This window comes from Symphalangus syndactylus, chromosome 6 (genome assembly GCF_028878055.3).
Source record: "Symphalangus syndactylus isolate Jambi chromosome 6, NHGRI_mSymSyn1-v2.1_pri, whole genome shotgun sequence".
Taxonomy (NCBI): domain Eukaryota; kingdom Metazoa; phylum Chordata; class Mammalia; order Primates; family Hylobatidae; genus Symphalangus; species Symphalangus syndactylus.
Genome location: NC_072428.2, coordinates 95,366,722 through 95,385,878, shown reverse-complemented (window position 1 = coordinate 95,385,878; position 19,157 = coordinate 95,366,722). Strand labels below are relative to the sequence as shown.

Sequence of the window (19,157 nt, the reverse complement as noted above, 5' to 3'; positions counted from 1 at the left end):
TAAATGTCTTCTTTTGAGAAGTGTCTGTTCATGTCCTTCACCCACTTTTTGATGGGGTTGTTTGTTTTTTTTCTTGTAAATTTGTTTGAGTTCATTGTAGATTCTGGATATTAGCCCTTTGTCAGATGAGTAGATTGCAAAAATTTTCTCCCATTCTGTAGGTTGTCTGTTCACTCTGATGGTAGTTTCTTTTGCTGTGCAGAAGCTCTTTAGTTTAATTAGATCCCATTTGTCAATTTTGGCTTTTGTTGCCATTGCTTTTGGTGTTTTAGACATGAAGTCCTTGCCCACACCTATGTCCTGAATGGTATTGCCTAGGTTTTCTTGTAGGATTTTAATGGTTTTAGGTCTAACATTTAAGTCTTTAATCCATCTTGAATTAATTTTTGTATAAGGTGTAAGGAAGGGATCCAGTTTCAGCTTTCTACATATGGCTAGCCAGTTTTCCCAGCACCATTTATTAAATAGGGAATCCTTTCCCCATTTCTTGTTTTTGTCAGGTTTGTCAAAGATCAGATAGTTGTAGATATGTGGCATCATTTCTGAGGACTCTGTTCTGTTCCATTGATCTATGTCTCTGTTGTGGTACCAGTACCATGCTGTTTTGGTTACTGTGGCCTTGTAGTATAGTTTGAAGTCAGGTAGTGTGATGCCTCCAGCTTTGTTCTTTTGGCTTAGGATTGACTTGGCGATGCGGGCTCTTTTTTGGTTCCATATGAACTTTAAAGTAGTTTTTTCCAATTCTGTGAAGAAAGTCATTGGTAGCTTGATGGGGATGGCATTGAATCTGTAAATGACCTTGGGCAGTATGGCCATTTTCACGATATTGATTCTTCCAACCCATGAGCATGGAATGTTCTTCCATTTGTTTGTATCCTCTTTTATTTAATTGAGCAGTGGTTTGTAGTTCTCCTTGAAGAGGTCCTTCACATCTCTTGTAAGTTGGATTCCTAGGTATTTTATTCTCTTTGAAGCAATTGTGAATGGGAGTTCACTCATGATTTGGCTCTCTGTTTGTCTGTGATTGGTGTACAAGAATGCTTGTGATTTTTGTACATTGATTTTGTATCCTGAGACTTTGCTGAAGTTGCTAATCAGCTTAAGGAGATTTTGGGCTGAGACGATGGGGTTTTCTAGATATACAATCATGTCACCTGCAAACACCGACAATTTGACTTCCTCTTTTCCTAATTGAATACCCTTTATTTCCTTCTCCTGCCTGATTGCTCTGGCCAGAACTTCCAGCACTATGTTGAATAGGAGTGGTGAGAGAGGGCATCTCTGTCTTGTGCCAGTTTTCAAAGGGAATGCTTCCAGTTTTTGCCCATTCAGTATGATATTGGCTGTGGGTTTGTCATAGATAGCTCTTATTATTTTGAGATACGTCCCATCAGTACCTAATTTATTGAGAGTTTTTAGCATGAAGGGTTTGTTGAATTTTGTCAAAGGCCTTTTCTGCATCTATTGAGATAATCATGTGGTTTTTGTCTTTGGTTCTGTTTATATGCTGGATTACATTTATTGATTTGCGTATGTTGAACCAGCCTTGCATCCCAGGGATGAAGCCCACTTGATCATGGTGGATAAGCTTTTTGATGTGCTGCTGGATTCGGTTTGCCAGTATTTTATGGAGGATTTTTGCATCAATGTTCATCAAGGATATTGGTCTGAAATTCTCTTTTTTGGTTATGTCTCTGCCAGGCTTTGGTATCAGGACGATGCTGGCTTCATAAAATGAGTTAGGGAGGATTCCCTCTTTTTCTATCGATTGGAATAGTTTCAGAAGGAATGGTACCAGTTCCTCCTTGTACCTCTGGTAGAATTCAGCTGTGAATCCATCAGGTCCTGGACTCTTTTTGGTTGGGAAGCTATTGATTATTGCCACAATTTCAGAACCTGTTATTGGTCTATTCAGAGATTCAACTTCTTCCTGGTTTAGTCTTGGGAGGGTGTATTTGTCGAGGAATTTATCCATTTCTTCTAGATTTTCTAGTTTATTTGCATAGAGGTGTTTGTAGTATTCTCTGATGGTAGATTGTATTTCTGTGGGATCAGTGGTGACATCCCCTTTTTCATTTTTTATTGCATCTATTTGATTCTTCTGTCTTTTCTTTATTAGTCTTGCTAGCGGTCTATCAATTTTGTTGATCTTTTCAAAAAACCAGCTCCTGGATTCATTAATTTTTTGAAGGGTTTTTTGTGTCTCTATTTCCTTCATTTCTGCTCTGATTTTAGTTATTTCTAGCCTTCTGCTAGCTTTTGAATGTGTTTGCTCTTGCTTTTCTAGTTCTTTTAATTGTGATGTTAGGGTGTCAATTTTGGATCTTTCCTGCTTTCTCTTGTGGGCATTTAGTGCTATAAATTTCCCTCTACACTGCTTTGAACGTGTCCCAGAGATTCTGGTATGTTGTGTCTTTGTTCTCGTTGGTTTCAAAGAATATCTTTATTTCTGCCTTTTTTTTTTTTTTGTTGGTGAGTTGTAAGAGTTCTTTACATACTCTTGACCCTTATCAGATATATGATGTGCAGATTTTTTTTCATTCTGTAGGTTGCCTTTTCACTTCTTTGGTAATGTCCTTTGATGCCCAAAACAGCTCTTTACTTTTATTACAGTGTTTAGTCAACTAAGGCAGTTAAGGAGGGTTGTACTTTGTGCACAACCGAGCCCCTTCTAGATTGTGGGTTGTCTGATGGAAAGGGTGTAAAAAGTCTGAAGCAGTTGACGTTAATATTGTGTATTTGTGGAAGGGTAGATTTGGCTTTTAAAATTGAGACATAACTTAGTTTTTTAATGCTTCATTTCATTCCACAAAAGGTTTGAGTAGGCTTATAATAGATGTGCCAAAAACTAGGATCAAAGGAAAAATAAGTAGAATAAAGATTGGGGAAAAGAATGTCATTGGAGAGTTCTAGATGGAAAAGAAATATGTAGCAGTAGTGTAGGATTATGGGTGATCCAAAATTTTCTTCTTTGTATGTGACTTTCATTTTATTTATTTATTTATTTATTTTGAGACAAGGTCTCACTATGTTACCTGAGCTGGAGTGCAGTGGCACAGTCTCGGCTTACTACAACCTCTGCCTCCTAGGCTCAAACAACCCTCTCTCCTTAGTCTCTCGAGTAGCTGGAACTACAGGAGTGTGCCACCATGCCCTGCTAAAGTTTTATACTTTTGGTAGACATGGAGTTTTGCCATGTTGCACAGGCTGGCCTTGAACTCCTGAGCTCAGGTAAGCCATCACGCCCAGCCTATTTTTTCATATTTTTTACATTTAATATTTCTTTAGTAAAGAGAACATTTTACTAAAATATTACAATTCTGAATTCATTTACTAGACTTGCTGGGTTCTGTGCACTGATGTAGGATCCATTATCATGGTTTTATCTACTACCTGTGTTTGTCTTCAGTCTCTCCCTGTTCTCTGAACTTTAGTTGGTTCAGCTGTTCCCCTTCCCAGTACCTCATGGGGTCTTAGACTCAGCAGTATACCTCCCAGGCTCATCTCCCTAGCCTTACACCTTTGCTTTCCATGTTTTCTCTGCTGCAGCCTGGCCCCTCTGTGTCTTCCTTTCTGTTTGGCTCAGACCTACTAGGACTCATCACATCTCACCCCCAGAGGGAGGATTTCCCTGACTCCTTCTCCCCCATGTGTGAGGAGTTCCTTTGCCTACCTCTGTCATTGTGCAGACCACAGTGCTTATGGCGTTATGTCTGTGTGATTTTTTTCTCCTCTACTGGCTTATGAGCCCCTCAGGGACATAAACTGAGACTTCGTGTTTATCCTTGTGTAACAGAGTGTGTGGCCCAGGGTTGGCACCAGTATCTGTCTGCAAAATGGATAAGTAAGATCTATAATGTCACAGGAGGCAAACTGGTGGATGTGGGCTGAATCACTTCTGTAGATGTGATCATGTGGTTGGCAGTGCTTTAAAATTGGAGATATTTTACATGAAAGTCTCTATAGTTTCCATAGTCTGAAAAAAATGTGACTGTTTGGCCACTCTGGGTCAGCATGCTTTCATGATAGTTGTTCGCTAGGTATTTTTGGTGGTTTGCCACAGATTGGTGTTTTTCTAAAAGATGGGTTTCTAGTTTCTGGCATGTTTTTGCAGTTCTGGGTTTCTGAATGGCTAATTAAGGGTAGAGCCTTAATGCAGATACTCATGTGTTATGTGTAGATACACATGTATACGCTAAAATATACACAAAGTGCTGATGAATTGAATTTTCAGAAAGGCCTTTAGCTGAATAACTATCCTAGGATACTTTAATGATGAAGGCTCCCATAAAACGAAATGTTTAGTGAGTGGGAAAGTTTATCATTCTGAAGTTTGTAGATTCTTTAAAGAAAAATGGACATACTGTCTATACTTTTAATGTATTTTTTTTCTTTTAGGTAAAATGAGCTTTTTTTTTCTTGTAACCTTCAGCAAATATTTATAGACTTGCCGGAAGAAGTTTTTAATTCCTTTTTGAAATTAAAGATTGAGTTGTGTTACTTATATTTGGAATTTTAAGAGCATTAAGTAAATAGTATTCTTGTGAGTGTATGCAAAGTTTGTGTGCACCTTTTTTGGAGACATTATGGTCCATAACTCCCGTTATATTTTTATAGGGGAGTGATCAGAAGCGCACCGAAGCAAAGGACTGGGGCCGTAGGAAATGAAGCAGCACTGAAGGGCCCTAAGCAAGATTCTGCAGTGGTGTGCGTTGAGGATTAGGAAAGTATGAGGGGTAGGAGACCTAGTAGGGGCCAGAAATGATGACAGCTCCAACCAGGATGAAAGATTACAGAGAGAGAAATCCTGTTTAGCTTTCGTGGAGTTTTAAGTAATCTAAGTACTTAATTATGAAACTGTGATACTGTGGCTGACAGTGTCCTCTTAATAAGCTACTATGTAGATTGAATTAGACAAAATGGTAAAATAGTCTCAGCTCTCTGTAGGAAAAGAATCTTTAGTTGAATAAGCAGAAACCACTTTCCACCTTGTGATACATTAAAGGTTTAGGTGTCGGGTGCTTTAGGAACTGCAGAAGTGGTCTTGCCAATTGGAAAAGTAGTACTACCAGAAGAATTTTGGATTATAGTTTCTTGGTAGTCATCAGAATGAAGGTTATATTAAAGTCCATACAATTATATGAAAATGAGTACATGCCCATCATTCTTTAAGGAAATCCCCTCCTCCTGTTGGTTACCCTAAATAAGAGTTCTAATATACAGGGCTTTCCAATTTTTATAAATAACAACTGCCTGAACATTTTTGCACATAAACACATCCAGCCTGCTCAAGAATGGGTTTTCTAGAGTGCTCAGAGAACATAATCTTGTCAGTGCTTGGAAGATAGCATAAGAGAAGGGAGAGCAGAAGAAATATTCAGGTGCCAACTCAGTCTGTTTTACAGTTGGTTGTTGGCAAAAGAAGGTCAGGGTTTGTTTCCAGCCTTTTTTTGAAATTCCCCTTAGTGCAGAATTTTCCATGAAAACAATGTAAACTGTTAGGATCTCCAGGTGGAGCAACAAAAACTCTTAACACTAAACTGCTAATTTTGGGGTATATTTGGGTGACGAACCCATAACTATAGTAGTAGTAAAGCTATCAGTTTATATTACTAAGTTCTCCCACTTTGCTAAGCAGTTTGCAAAAACACTTTTGCATATGTTATTTTATGTTAACCTCACCACAATCTTAGGAGATACATGATGGAATCCAGAATTACAGATAGAAAGTAATTTGAATTTCAGGAGCTATCTTTTGAGTCCAAATAATGTACCAAAGCTCATACTGTTCATCACCATTGTATATCCCACTTCACTGTGAAGTTACTATGATGATTATAAAAGATAAAGCATATATTATTTCTGATTATAAAATATATACTTAAAGTTAAACTTAGAAAATTCAAAAATGTGGAAATAAGGGGGAAAAAACCTCGCTCACAGTCTTAACACTTATACACTTTTAACATAAACTTACCTGGATTCTGTAGGAAATCATATTTACTAATATTTTTTAACAGCTGCGGGGCATTGTAGTCGGGATTTTGTAGAGGTATATCTTTGTTAATTTTTCTCCAGAAGTGTTTTTAAAGGTGAGAGTTTAATAACGTTTGGAAAAAATAGAGAGCACATGTCAGATGACAAACGGATGGCACTGCCAGCAAGGGCTGTGAGAGTGCAAGCCGGCTTTTCTCTCCTGCTGGTCAGTGATTCTGTTCACCAACTTAACAGACTAAGTTCTAGAGCAAAGCACTTACTTATTACACATTGGTTGTCTATACTTCTTTTTGGGTGATCATATGTTTATCCTTTTAAAAAGGTCATAGAATTTTTCTTCTTCTTTTTTAATAATAAAGCTTTCTTGCTTGAAGAAAAGCCTCTTTGTATCCACCACAGCAGATGGAATGGCATTTGTACTTCTAAATTTTTCAGTAGTAGGAGTACCAAAATAGCACTAAAAATTAATTACTTTGATTACCTCCCCTCCCACCCAGTATTGGGAAAAGTCATAATTAAGTCTCCCTTCAAGGTAGTTCATTAGCTCTTGTATATTAAAAAATCTGACCCTTAAATTAAATCTTCCTTTTGAGCTGCCTTTGTGTTTCCAGGACATGTTTAGCTGCACCTGCCTGCTATTCGCTTGCTTTCTTCACCAGAGTTGTAAAATAAGAGGGAAAGGATTGTATTCTCTATTCAGAACTAGAGTTCCGTGGATAACTTGACAGCTTTCCATAAGTGTGAGTCTCCATATCCATAATCAAGTTGTAAGCTTGTGTTTAAACATTTTCCCCCCATATTTAGCCATGTCTCCTCCTTTGTACTGTTTTCTTCTACAAAAATGTTCTTGTAATAGTGTTTTACTTTTAATTCTGAGAAATTTATGACATTTTCTTTTTAAAAGTTATTCTCTACTTAAGTTAGAGATGTATACAGCATTAAAATGGATTGCAGATAAAGATATTTGTAAATGAGTGTTTTGGTTAAATGCTTTTCCAACTGAAGGTGGCATCTTGCCAACGAGAGGACGGCAGTTAGCCAACATGTTTTTTCTTCATGGCTTTTCTTTGTTCAGGCGGAGTACATCCTGCTACTTCAAGGGTAGAAGACTCCTCAGTGCTTTCCTTCATGAGATTTCAAAGGAAATTTTTTTTTTGCCTGGTTCAAGTATTGACCAAGAAGATGACAGTGATGTGGTCTCTTAGGTTTCAAAATTTCTACTTAAACATCTTGGTTCTAGTGATAGGTACTTTGCAAAAATAATTCATAGTTATTGTGACATTTGTTAATATTCTGAAACTATGGTATTCAGAGATGATCCGTCAGGGTCTGATTAAGTTTCTTAGAAGCCCAGTGCCCTGAAAAGATTATGGTGTGTCTTTTCTCTTCCTAGCAAAATGGGAAATGACAATACTGAAATGCAAACTAATAGAAAGAAGTCCAGCAAAAATTCTCATTGTTACTCATAGCTTCAAAAACTACATCAGATGCCTTAAAAAAAAAAATCCTCTTACTTCTTTTGGTACCTCATTTTTGTTGGTTTTCTAAGCATGTAGAAGGGGACCAGAGCATGCCACCCCAAAATATCCCACTTTTAGTGTAGGTGTTGTTAAGCTGAAGGCATTTAGTTTCCTGTCCTCCACCTTTCTGTCTAAAAGCAGGCTATACATTTACATTTCTGAAAGTGTTCCTTACTAAAGAACCCCTATTTATTATACATTTCTAGTTACCTTCCCATGATTTATACCTCCCTCAAAGCCCAGAACTTGTTTTCCTCAGTCTAGCCTTTCCCCCATACTTTATCACCCTTTGTTAAGATGGTGTGTAAACCCAAATTTTAATCACCCCTTTGAGTTAACACTGAGTTCTCCTTTGTGTATGCACATTGCATGCATAGGTAAACTGCTTTTTTTTCCCTCCTGTTAATCTTTTATCTGTTAGATTCAGGGACCCCAGCCACTGAATCTAAGAGGGTAGAGAAAGAGTGTTTTCCTCTCCAACAGTGTGCTTCATTTTTTTCCTCTTGGGTAATTCAGCACTGACTCTCCCCAAAATTACACAGAAGAATTAAAGTAACACAGGAATGAAGAAGCGAACATAGATTTATCTGTCAGATATATTTAAATAAAGTTATTTCTCTAAAATTTGTTTGGTCTTTTGTATACTGTTATAATAAACTAGTAGGCAGCAGAAATTTTTTTTTGTGACAATCTCGCTCTATCGTGCAGTTGCACAGTTTCAGCTCACTGCCACCTCTGCCTCTCGGGTTCAAGAGATTCTCCTGCCTCAGCCTCCCCAGTAGCTGGGATTACAGGTGCCCACCACCTGTAAAAATACCCAGCTAATTTTGTATTTTTAGTAGAGACAGGGTTTCACTATGTTGGTCAGGCTGGCCTCAAACTCTTGACTTCAGGTGATCTGCCCACCTCAGTCTCCCAAAGAGAGATTACAGGCATGAGCCACAGCGCCTGGCTGGCAACAGGATTTTTGTTAAGTAATCATCCTCTATTGTCTCCAAGATTTTAGAAATCCCAGAAAACATGGAAACCTATGAAAATATGAACTTGACCTAAAGTATTTTGAATAATAGTTATTTCTTGCTCTGGTTCTAGATGCTTCTAAAGTTTAGACTAGAGGATAGTTTTTGTCTTTCTGTTAGGTCAGGATCTTCTTTAGCTGTGTAATAGTTTGGTTTTAAAGCTGCATGCTTTTTGACTTATATTTAGGATAAGAAGGCTTTTAGTCTTTCTTTTAGTGAAGAGGGTGTCCCTAGTCTGAGGGCATCTGTAGGCAGCATGTATCAATCAGTGATTGTAACCCGGGGCCAGGGCAGCCCTCTGGTGCTCACAGTGGATTGTCTGTGTATCTTCTGTCTCAAGATTCCTGTAGTCATGATACTAAAACGGAAAGGTGGACCAAATATTTTGTTTTTCAGTTTATCAGTTTTTTTTTCAGTCATCTAACTAAGGCTCGGGATACTATCTAATGGGAAATGAAGAGTTAAGACAAAATCAGGGCAAGTCTTTGGGCAGGACAATTCTGTTTACTTTAGTATGCATACATGCATAGCCTACCTTGTTCCAAAAAGGATTTAAGGTGGCACTGCTGTGCACTTTCTGTGGTTTATGGTCTGAGACTTATTTATAAATACAGTTACTAGTTTCAAATTGAAATGAATCTGGCTTCCAAATGGTGTGTACTGTACTTACTCCAACAATGCTGCCATTGTACCCCAAGGTCTGCTTTAAGATTTGAATATGTTCATTGGTCATGAATCTTTATCATTTTATGTTAGAATCAATTTTTGGAACCAGCTAAAAGTCATTAAGTGCCGAGTTTGGTGAATAACCTGGATAGGCAATCTGGGTTGTTACAGCTTTTGGTTTATTATTTTTGACTCATGGACTGTGAGCCAAAATAGGATGATGAAACTAGTTTCTAAGCCACAGTTAACTCCTTGTTAACATTCAGCAGTCTTGAACAATGGGTCCAATTGACTCTTGGTCTTGTGCTACATTAGCAGTGCCATTGAGATCAAATAAACAAGTTAAAATTGTCCTCACTTGTGATTTTGAGATGGATGTTTTCTTGGATTTGTAGTACAGCAAAGTATACCATTGCAAATTTCCTGTTTTCAGGTCGTAATGAAAACTTCTGTAGTCAACTCTACCGATTTTCTCAAAATATTTCTGTTTTTTTCAGCTGTTAACAAAAGATCCAAAACAGTGAACAGGTTGTAACTGCTCTTTATCATGTGGTGAAAATTTGTTCCAAACGTTTTCACTAACTTTTCACATGGTTAGTTTGACCCTCTGCCACATATTCGTGTGTTTTGTTTTTTTACTATGTAACCATTAAACTGTACGAATTGAGTTACTACTTTGACATCATTTTATAGATGAAGAAACAGGTTTATGAAAGATGAGACTTGATTTAAAGGATCAGAGATACTAAAGAGTCAAGATTCAAATCCCAGTTTTCTGGGTTTTTTTTCCAGTGTATAATGCTGCCAGGATGGACATCAGCCATAACTTCCTTAATTTTCTTTTAGTAATATGAATTAATTTTCATACAGGAATATGAAAATTAAGAGCTCTTCCCTTTTATTTCCATAAATCTCACTTGTGGATTTAATGCCACCCCAAATTAAATGTTACTTACTTTTTACTCAGGTCATTTTTTTTAAATTATACTTTAAGTTCTAGGGTACATGTGCACAACGTGCAGGTTTGTTACATATGTATGTATGTGCCATGTTGGTTTGCTGTACCCATTAACTCATCACTTACATTAGGTATCATTAGGTATTTCTCCCAATGCTATCCCTCCCCCAGCTCCCCACCCCACGACAGGCCCTGGTGTGTGATGTTCCCTGCCCTGTGTCCAAGTGTTCTCATTGTTCAGTTCCCACCTATGAGTGAGAACATGCAGTGTTTGGTTTTCTGTCCTTGCGATAGTTTGCTCAGAATGGTGGTTTCCAGCTTCATCTATGTCCCTACAAAGGACAGGAACTTATCCTTTTTTATGCCTGCATAGTATTCCATGGTGTATATGTGCCACATTTTCTTTTTTTTTTTTTTCCCTTTTTTTTTCTTGAGACAGAGTCTTGTTCTGTCGCCCGGGCTGGAGGGCAGCGGCGCAAACTTGGCTTGCTGGAAGCTCCGCCTCCCGGGTTCATGCCATTCTCCTGCCTCAGCCTCCCAAGTAGCTGGGACTACAGGTGCCCACCACCATGCCTGGCTAATTTTTTTTTTTTTGCTGATAGATAGGATTTTATTAAAATCAATGTCTCCAACAATACAAAAATTAAATATTAAGGCATCTTTTACTCCCATCCTGGTATATGCAAGAGAAATGTTTTAAGGAAGGGCCAGTATTTCTTACTAAAATGATTTCTAGTGTATTTGGCAGATTTGTTTTTATATTCTCCTATTCCACGTATCACTCAAAGCACTCATGATCAAACATCTTGACCCAAATCAAGAGAAAAGTATAGACATTAATTTATTAAAGGGAAGCAGTTCACCTTTCAAAAATTAAACTACCAAAAGTATCATGTATAAAGTTCAAATACCAGCATTTAAATTTCTCTGAATCAATTTACGGTTCAGTAATAAAGCAAAAGAAGAGATGAAGACTTTATTTAAGATAAAAAGCCTATCAATATGGAGTAACTGTTCACTGAATACTTGGCTCCACTGGAGTGATAGTTTGAAAAGGGCTTCATACTCCTTTAAGAAGACAGCACATCCACCAGGATAAGATCATATAAATTAACACTGATTCTTATTCCACATGCCTGTCCATTTACAAAACTCAAGAGGCTTCATAAAGTATACTAAACTGTAACATTTTCACCTTTTATTAAGGCAAGTTTGTGAAAATAATTTAGTACAACCGGATCTCTTCATGAACTTTCAACTTACAACCTTTTTAATGTAAGAAACATACAAAAATTGTTTTATAAAAAGCCACCTCAATTCCAGAAAATAGTAATGAAAGATTTTGAACCCAGTTTTACTTTTTAAAGAATGCTCTTTCCTTGTCTCAAATTCCAAGTGCTACTCATCATCCTTAGAGCCAGTTTTGCTTAAATGCTTCACAACATCAACCCAGTTCCAGCCTCGAGGAAGTTCTCCTTTGTGATCTGTTTTGTCTGCCAGCTTACGCTTCTGGGCTTTTGAAAGTTGTTCTTTTTTGTCTTTTTTCTTACTTGATGGGGCTGTATTAGAAGTTTCAGTTGAGATGATATTGCTTATCGATGTTGTGGGATTAATGGGATTGTGATTCTCCATTAACTGCTCTTTATTGTCATTGGCATATTCAAACAATGTGTAGGTCATAGCGGTTCCAAGATTAGCTTCTCCTGCTTCCTGTAGCTTGGCCATATACTCTGCTTTACAGCAGACGATATGGTGTTTTTTTAAAAAAAAAAAAGCGTTCATAGATAGAATTGGAGGTGTTTGGGGATATGTTTCTGTTCAGGAAATCTCTATTAAGAAGGCTTTGGGATCACCATTTTCACCTATCCTATATTGAAAAGAAACTGGACTTAATTCCTGGAAACTTTCATCTCCTTCATAAATAGAGTGTAATGCTTCTAGTTCCATCTCTGGGTCCTCGTTGGCACTCATCACGCCGGTTGCGGGGCGCCTCCTGAGTGGACGGCGTTCACAACAACGAAGACAAAGCGAGGGCAGCGGCCCAGAGGCCCGGCGTCCCCCTTTGGCTCCTCGGTTGTGGGAGCGGCACAGTCTTGGCACTGGCAGATGCCAATCGTGCGTGCCCCTGGCCTCGGCAGCACCCAGCCGCCAGCGGTGGGCTGTGGGCTTGGAGCTGGAGCTGCGGCTTTTTTTTTTTTTTTTTTTGTATTTTTAGTAGAGACGGGGTTTCATGTGTTAGCCAGGATGATCTTGATCTCCTGACCTCGTGATCCACCTGCCTCAGCCTCCCAAAGTGCTGGGATCACAGGAGTGAGCCACCGCGCCCAGCCATGTGGCAAATTTTCTTAATCCAGTCTGTCATTGGTGGACATTTGGGTTGGTTCCAAGTCTTTGCTACTGTGAATAATGCCGCAGTAAACATACATGTGCATGTGTCTTTATAGTGGCATGATTTATAATCCTTTGGGTATATACCCAGTAATGGGATTACTGGGTCAAATAGTATTTCTAGTTCTAGATCCTTGAGGAATCGCCACACTGTCTTCCACGACGGTTGAACTAGTTTACAGTCCCACCAACAGTGTAAAAGTGTTCCTGTTTTCTCGACATCCTCTCCAGCACCTGTTGTTTCTTGATATTTTAATGATCGCCATTCTAACTGGTGTGGGATGGTATCTCATTGTCGTTTTGATTTGCATTTATCTGATGGCCAGTGATGATGAGCATTTTTTCATGTGTCTGCTAGCTGCATAAATGTCTTCTTTTGAGAAGTGTCTGTTCATATCCCTTGCCCACTTTTTGATGTGGTTGTTTGATTTTTTCTTGTAAATTTGTTTAAGTTCATTGTAGATTCTGGATATTAGCCCTTTGTCAGATGGGTAGATTGCAAAAATTTTCTCCCATTCTGTAGGTTGTACTCAGGTCATTTTTAATTCTATACTGACATGAAGCTTAGACATGCATTAATTTCTATTAGTTGTATTTTGGCCTTGAAAATGGTTACAGTACAAATGAAAATATTGCAATACATTCCTCCTGTGGCTATTCTTTTGTTTCCATAAGTCATGGCAGAAAATCAGTTTTGCTTTATAGTCACATTCGTTTGTGTTGAAATATTAGTATATCCCAGCCATGATGTCAGATGTATAACTATACAAGTCACAGAAGTTTTCTATGTGCACATAGTGTTCTAAATATGTGTGTGTGTGTGTGTGTGTGTATATATATATATATAAATTTTTTTTTTTTTTTTGAGATGGAGTCTCGCTATCTCTTGCCCAGTATGGAGTGCAGTGGCATGATCTTGGCTCACTGTAGCCTCTGCCTCCCGGGTTCAAGCAATTCTCCTGTCTCACCCTCCTGAGTAGCCGGGCCTACAGGTGCACGCCACCATGCCTGGCCAATTATTGCTAATACTATATTTTAAAAATTAATTTGTACATTTGAATTAAGTTGAAGCATAAAGAATTTCTCTTAAATATTATATTTAATTTTTGGTGGGCACTTCATATGCTTCTGACTGGAAGGAATGATTTTTATTTTGGAAATATTTTAGATCTGTGTATTGTTTGTTTTGTATTCTTTTTTGAGACGGAGTCTCTCTCTGTCACCCAGGCTGGAGTGCAGTGGCGCGATCTCGGCTCACTGCGACTTACGCTGCCTGGGTTTAAGCAATTCTCCTGCCTCAGCCTCCCAGGTAGCTGTGACTACAGGCACTCTCCACCACACCTGGCTAATTTTTGTATTTTTTGGTAGAGATGGGATTTCACCATGTTAACCAGGCTGGTCTAGAACTCCTGACCTCAGATGATCTGCCTGCCATAGCCTCCCAAAGTGCTAGGATTACAGGCGTGAGCCATGGCACCAGGCCTCATCCCATTACATTCTAAAGATTGTGTCAGAATGAGTTACGCTTCTTCTGAGGTGATGAGACAATTATATCTCTCCAGTGTCTGTGGTACAAGAGACTAAAAGATGAATATATTTAATTTCTTAATGTTTCTTTTGCTAATTTTCCTTAGCTAGAAATATATATGTCAGCTTTAGTGTGTTTTTAGGTTCAGATTATTTTTGGTAGGCCTTAAAAAATGAGAAGATAAAGGATATCAGAAAGAAGGCTTAAGGCAGATCCTTTACTTGGAAGTATCAGGCTCTCCCACCTGACTCCACTCATAATAAAAAATGAAAACAAAAGTAGTTGATGTAGCAAAGATTTTAACTTTTAAAGCTTGATAGAGCTTTGCAGGTTTAGGAAGATAACTTGCTTGTCTTCAGATTGGGATGGTGAGACTGTGTGGCCCCACCTCCATCCAGGCCATGCAGAACACAGGACTGTAGAGATACAGAGGCTCATTCTCAGTTCCAGCAGGAGGAAGAGTGTCCACTGGGCAGCCAGTCCTGTTAGGGCAAGGAGCAGCCCTTCTCGAGACGTGGCAGATCTTAACGTTTCAGTGGGTATGGATGGGGGAGGGTCTTCGGGGGCTGGTGGAAGGTAGAGGGCATTCATGGTGGTGAAAGTGGGATGTAGGAGAGGGTTTGGGTGATGATGGATAACTAGGTTCACTGTGTGCTAACTGAGCTGAACAGAATATGAGGCGTTGGCCTCCATTGTCTCCCTGGAAAGACTGCTGTCACAGGTTCTCTTGCTGGCATTGTGATGCAGGGCTGCGTGAAGTCCTCCTTACAGCGGGAGGTGGGCTCTGTTGGAGTGGGCCCTGTGCCTCTGCTGTCTCCTACTGCCAACGTGAGGCATCAGCTGAGGAGGGATGGAGATGAACTATTTTAGGCAGAGGGTTGCAGTATAATCTGAGCCACGCTATCCTATGGGGCCTTTTTATTTGATACTTTTGTTTGCTTTTCTTTTTTGTAAGAGATACGGTCTTGCTGTGTTGCGCAGGCCGGCCTCAGACTCCTGGTCTCAAGCAGTCATCTCAGAATTTAGCAGTTTCTTAGAGTCAGACACTATATGACCTACTCTGGGGTATTTACCTAAGTGAAACAGAAACTTAGGTTCAGAAAAAAAACCTACACGTAACTGCTTGTAGCAGCATTTTTTTTTTTTAACAGTTAACAAAAATGTGGGCTTTCCAAATTTCCCTAATTGGTGAATGGATAAACAAACTCTGATACATCTGTAACAATGGAATACTACTCATCAGTTAAAAAAAAAAGAACTACTAATACATGCAGCAAGTGGATGCATCTTTAAAGGCATTATGTTAAGTGAAAGAAGCTAGACTCAAAAGCATACAGACTCTGGGAAACACATCAATAGTTGCCAGGAGGTAGAGGTGGGAGAGGAGTTGGCTGTAGTGTGGCAATGGGGAATTTTTTGGGTGATGGAACTCTTCTATATTTTGGTTGTGGTAGTGGTTACACAGCTGTGTCAAAACTTACACAACTGAACATGAAAAAGATGAATTTTACTGTATATAAAAATTACAGGCCAGGCGTGGTGGCTCACGCCTGTAATCCCAGCATTTTGGGGAGGCTGAGGTAGTCGGATCACGAAGTCTGGAGTTCGAGACCAGCTTGGCCAACATGGTGAAACCCCGTCTCTACTAAAAATACAAAAATTAGCTGGGCATAGTGGTGCATGCCTGTAATTCCAGCTACTTGGGAGGCTGAGGCAGGAGAATTGCTTGAACCTAGGAGGTGGAGGTTGCAATGAGCAGAGATGGTGCTGCTGCACTCCAGCCTGGGTGCCAGAGGAAGACTCCGTGTCAAAAAAAAAAAAAAAAAAAAATTACAGCTTAATTAAAAATGAAAATAAAACAAAAGTAATTGATGTAACAAAGATTTTGTTAATTGTTAAAGCTTGATAGAGCTTTGTAGGTTTGGGGAAGAGAACTTGCCAGATTGTGATAATCTCTGAAGACCTTTTAGGTAATTAATTGTAGCATGGGCCTTTCTGTGTGTCTAAAATGGTAAATGGTGTGCCTTATCTTTTATAGGAGTGAAAAACCAAGACGGTGGGCTGTAGGATGTTGACACATCTGAGGGGCCAGATGGCCACCATATCAGGGAAAGCCAATGTGTTTTGAACAATATGCAAATGTTCAATAAGGTAACATTGAGTACAATTTATAGTGAAAATGTGATGGCTGTATTCTACCTGTGTTTCCAGCACTTGTGATCACTGTGATTTATGGACCACAGATCTGTGTCTGTGTCACTTCATTCAGTGTATTTATCGAACACCATGTAAAACTAAAGGTCTTTGATTGGCAATTGGTTTGCTGTTTCTAACAGCTGGTTTTTACTTTTTATTCCAAAACTAATCGCAAAAAACGCAGTTTCTTTTTCACCAACCTAATAAAATTGGCCCATGTTTATTTCAGTTTGAGAATTTTATCATACCTATGAGTTACTGTTATTGAGAATTCCCTAGAGTATTGCCCAGTAGGTGGGTGAGGGGAGTTCACTAAGTATTCTTAGTGTCTAGTTTGTAATTAGTTTATGAGACTTAAAACCCCACCGCACATTATTCTGAACCTGCTGTAAATATTAGGAGAGAGTATGTATATTGGCCTCTGGAGCCAGAGTGCCTGGATTTTTCCAGCTTTAACATTTGCTATCTGTATGACCTTGGGCCAAGCTGTTTAACCTCTCTGCTTTAGTTTTCTCTTCTGTAAAAGAGAGTTGATAATGGCAATGTCTACTCCATGGAGGGTTTGTGTGGATTAAATGAGCTAAGAAGTAGTAAGCCCCCACAACAGTACCTGGCACATAGTAAGCTCTGTATCAGTGTTTTTCTTCTGTGTCAGTTAATAGCCTCATAAGCCTTCCTCAAATATTTAAATATGGGAATGGCTATGATGCCATCTCTCCTTTGGCTTCCTGAAATCAGATTTCCTTAGTTCTTGTGAAGCCAGTGGACTTCCATCGTATTTTCTTTCCTCTCCTGTTTCACTGTAATTCCTCTAAGTTATACTTTATTATATATTTGAATTTTAGGAAATATGCTTGATGCATTTGGAATCTTCTAAAGACTTTTTTTAAATCATATACACTAACTGGAAATAATTTGTTACATTTCTTTCGTTTTGTGTTCAGAGGCTCAAAACTACTTCATTGCCTTAAGAAATATGAGTCAAAACTATGTATCTCCTAAGTTAGGAACCTAGGAAGGCCAAGATTCAGAAAAGTTGGTGAATTAAGAGGACTGAATACTAGAAATCAAAAGAACATCCACTTTCTTGCTTCTCTGTGTATGATACTACTTTTGTAAAATTGTGTGTCTTTTATAGAGAAAAGTACTCTTAGCACAAAGCTGATTGTCTTTGTGAAGAGTATTTTGAAGATGCGTGTTGAAAAGCACTTGTGGAATAGTTTATGGAAACGGCTGTGAGATTGCACAAAGTATTCTTGTACTCTTCAGAGCCATTCTTTAGTAGGAAAAAATAAGGTCCATATTTTAAGCTTGATGATAGCAAGCCATTTATTAGCAACCTAATTTAACCCCACACTTTTCTCCTTGTGGGGTTAAATTGGGTAGTATTCATTAGAAGTTCTTCAAGAAACCATGAAGTACATTTGCTAGCAGTGTTTATATCCTGTATACTGAGAATTTGAGGTGACTTTTGTAGCCATTCTTAATCCTTAGTATCTTTCATTGTGGAAAGTGAACCCTGTGTGTCTAGTGTTATCCAAGAGAAATACTGTGTGAGCCACTAGTGTACTTTCAAATTGTGGTAAAATGTATACCACATAAAACCATCTTAACCACATTTTTAAAGTGTGCAGTTCAGTTGCATTAAGTACATTCATATTGTTTTGTGACCATGACCACTGTTTCTAGAAATTTTTCATTTCAAACAGAAACTCTGTACCCATTAAACAGCAACTCCCCATTTTCCCTTCCTAGCCCCGGTAACTACTGTTCTACCTTTTGTCAATGAAATTTGCTTATTCTTGCTACCACATATAAGCAGAGTTAAACAATACTTTACTTAGTATTATGTTTTCAAGGTCCATCCATCTTGTAGCATGTGTCATACTTCATTCCTTTTAGTGGCTGAATAATACTCCATTGTATGTGTATTTAATTTTATAATGCATTTAGTTTAACACATCCAAGATAGTCTTATTCATGTAATTAGTATGAAATATTAATTTACATCAAAATGTTTATATAATATATAAATTTATATGAATTTATAACAAAACAAATATTAAAATATATTAAAACTATATAAATATGTAAAGATAGATTAAATATTAAATATTAATAAAATATTTTCTTTTTTCTTTTTTTTTGAAATGGAGTCTCGCTCTGTCACCCAGGCTGGGGCGCAGTGGCGCAATTTGGCTCACCACAACCTCTGCCTCCTGGGTTCAAGCGATTCTCATGCCTCAGCCTCCCAAGTAGCTGGGACTACAGGTGCATGCCACCACACACGGCTGATTTTTTTTGTTTTTAGTAGAGACAGGGTTTCGCCATGTTGGCCAAGCTGGTCTCAAACTCCTGACCTCACGTGATCCACCTGCCTCAGTTTGCCAAAGTGCTGGGATTAGAAGTGTGAGCCACCACGCCCGGCCTATTTTATATTTTTTAAAGAAAACCAATATTTGCCAAAAGACATATTATTAGAGAAGATTCTGGGCATCAGGCAGAGAAAAACAGGATTAGAAAATGACTAAGGGTTGGGTGCGGTGGCTCACACCTATAATTCCAGCCCTTTGGGAGGCCAAGGTGGGCAGATCACTTGAGGTCAGGAGTTCGTGACCAGTCTGGCCAACATGGTGAAATCCTGTCTCTACTAAAAATACAAAAATTAGCTAGGCGTGGTGGCACGCCTCTATAATCCCAGCTACTTGAGAGGCTGAGCAGGAGAACTGCTCGAACCTGGGAGGCGGAAGTTGCAGTGAGCTGAGATTGTGCCACAGCACTCTAGCCTGAACACAGAGACTCCATTTCAAAACAAAAACAAAAACAAAAAAACAACAACAAAAAAGAAAGATCCAGGCATAGCTTTCCCTTTGTTTCAAACCTCA

The 19,157-nt window shown here is 38.7% G+C and overlaps 1 protein-coding gene and 1 pseudogene across 17 annotated transcripts in view; one reads left to right on the top strand and one right to left on the bottom strand.

Annotated features, from left to right (window-relative positions):
• Nucleotides 1-19,157, top strand: part of SRPK2 (SRSF protein kinase 2) — a 299,803-nt gene that overhangs the window by 95,053 nt on the left and 185,593 nt on the right. The window contains exon 1 of one of the 17 annotated variants that reach the window (XM_063641596.1): nt 16,115-16,227. The exons of 15 other annotated variants lie outside the window; for them this stretch is intronic. The gene's annotated coding sequence lies outside the window, so the exon portion shown is untranslated. Of the gene's footprint in view, nt 1-16,114; nt 16,228-19,157 lie in introns of those variants that run through there. One more of the 17 variants, XM_063641590.1, reaches the window with a different exon arrangement.
• Nucleotides 11,140-12,323, bottom strand: LOC129484858 (RWD domain-containing protein 4-like; annotated as a pseudogene).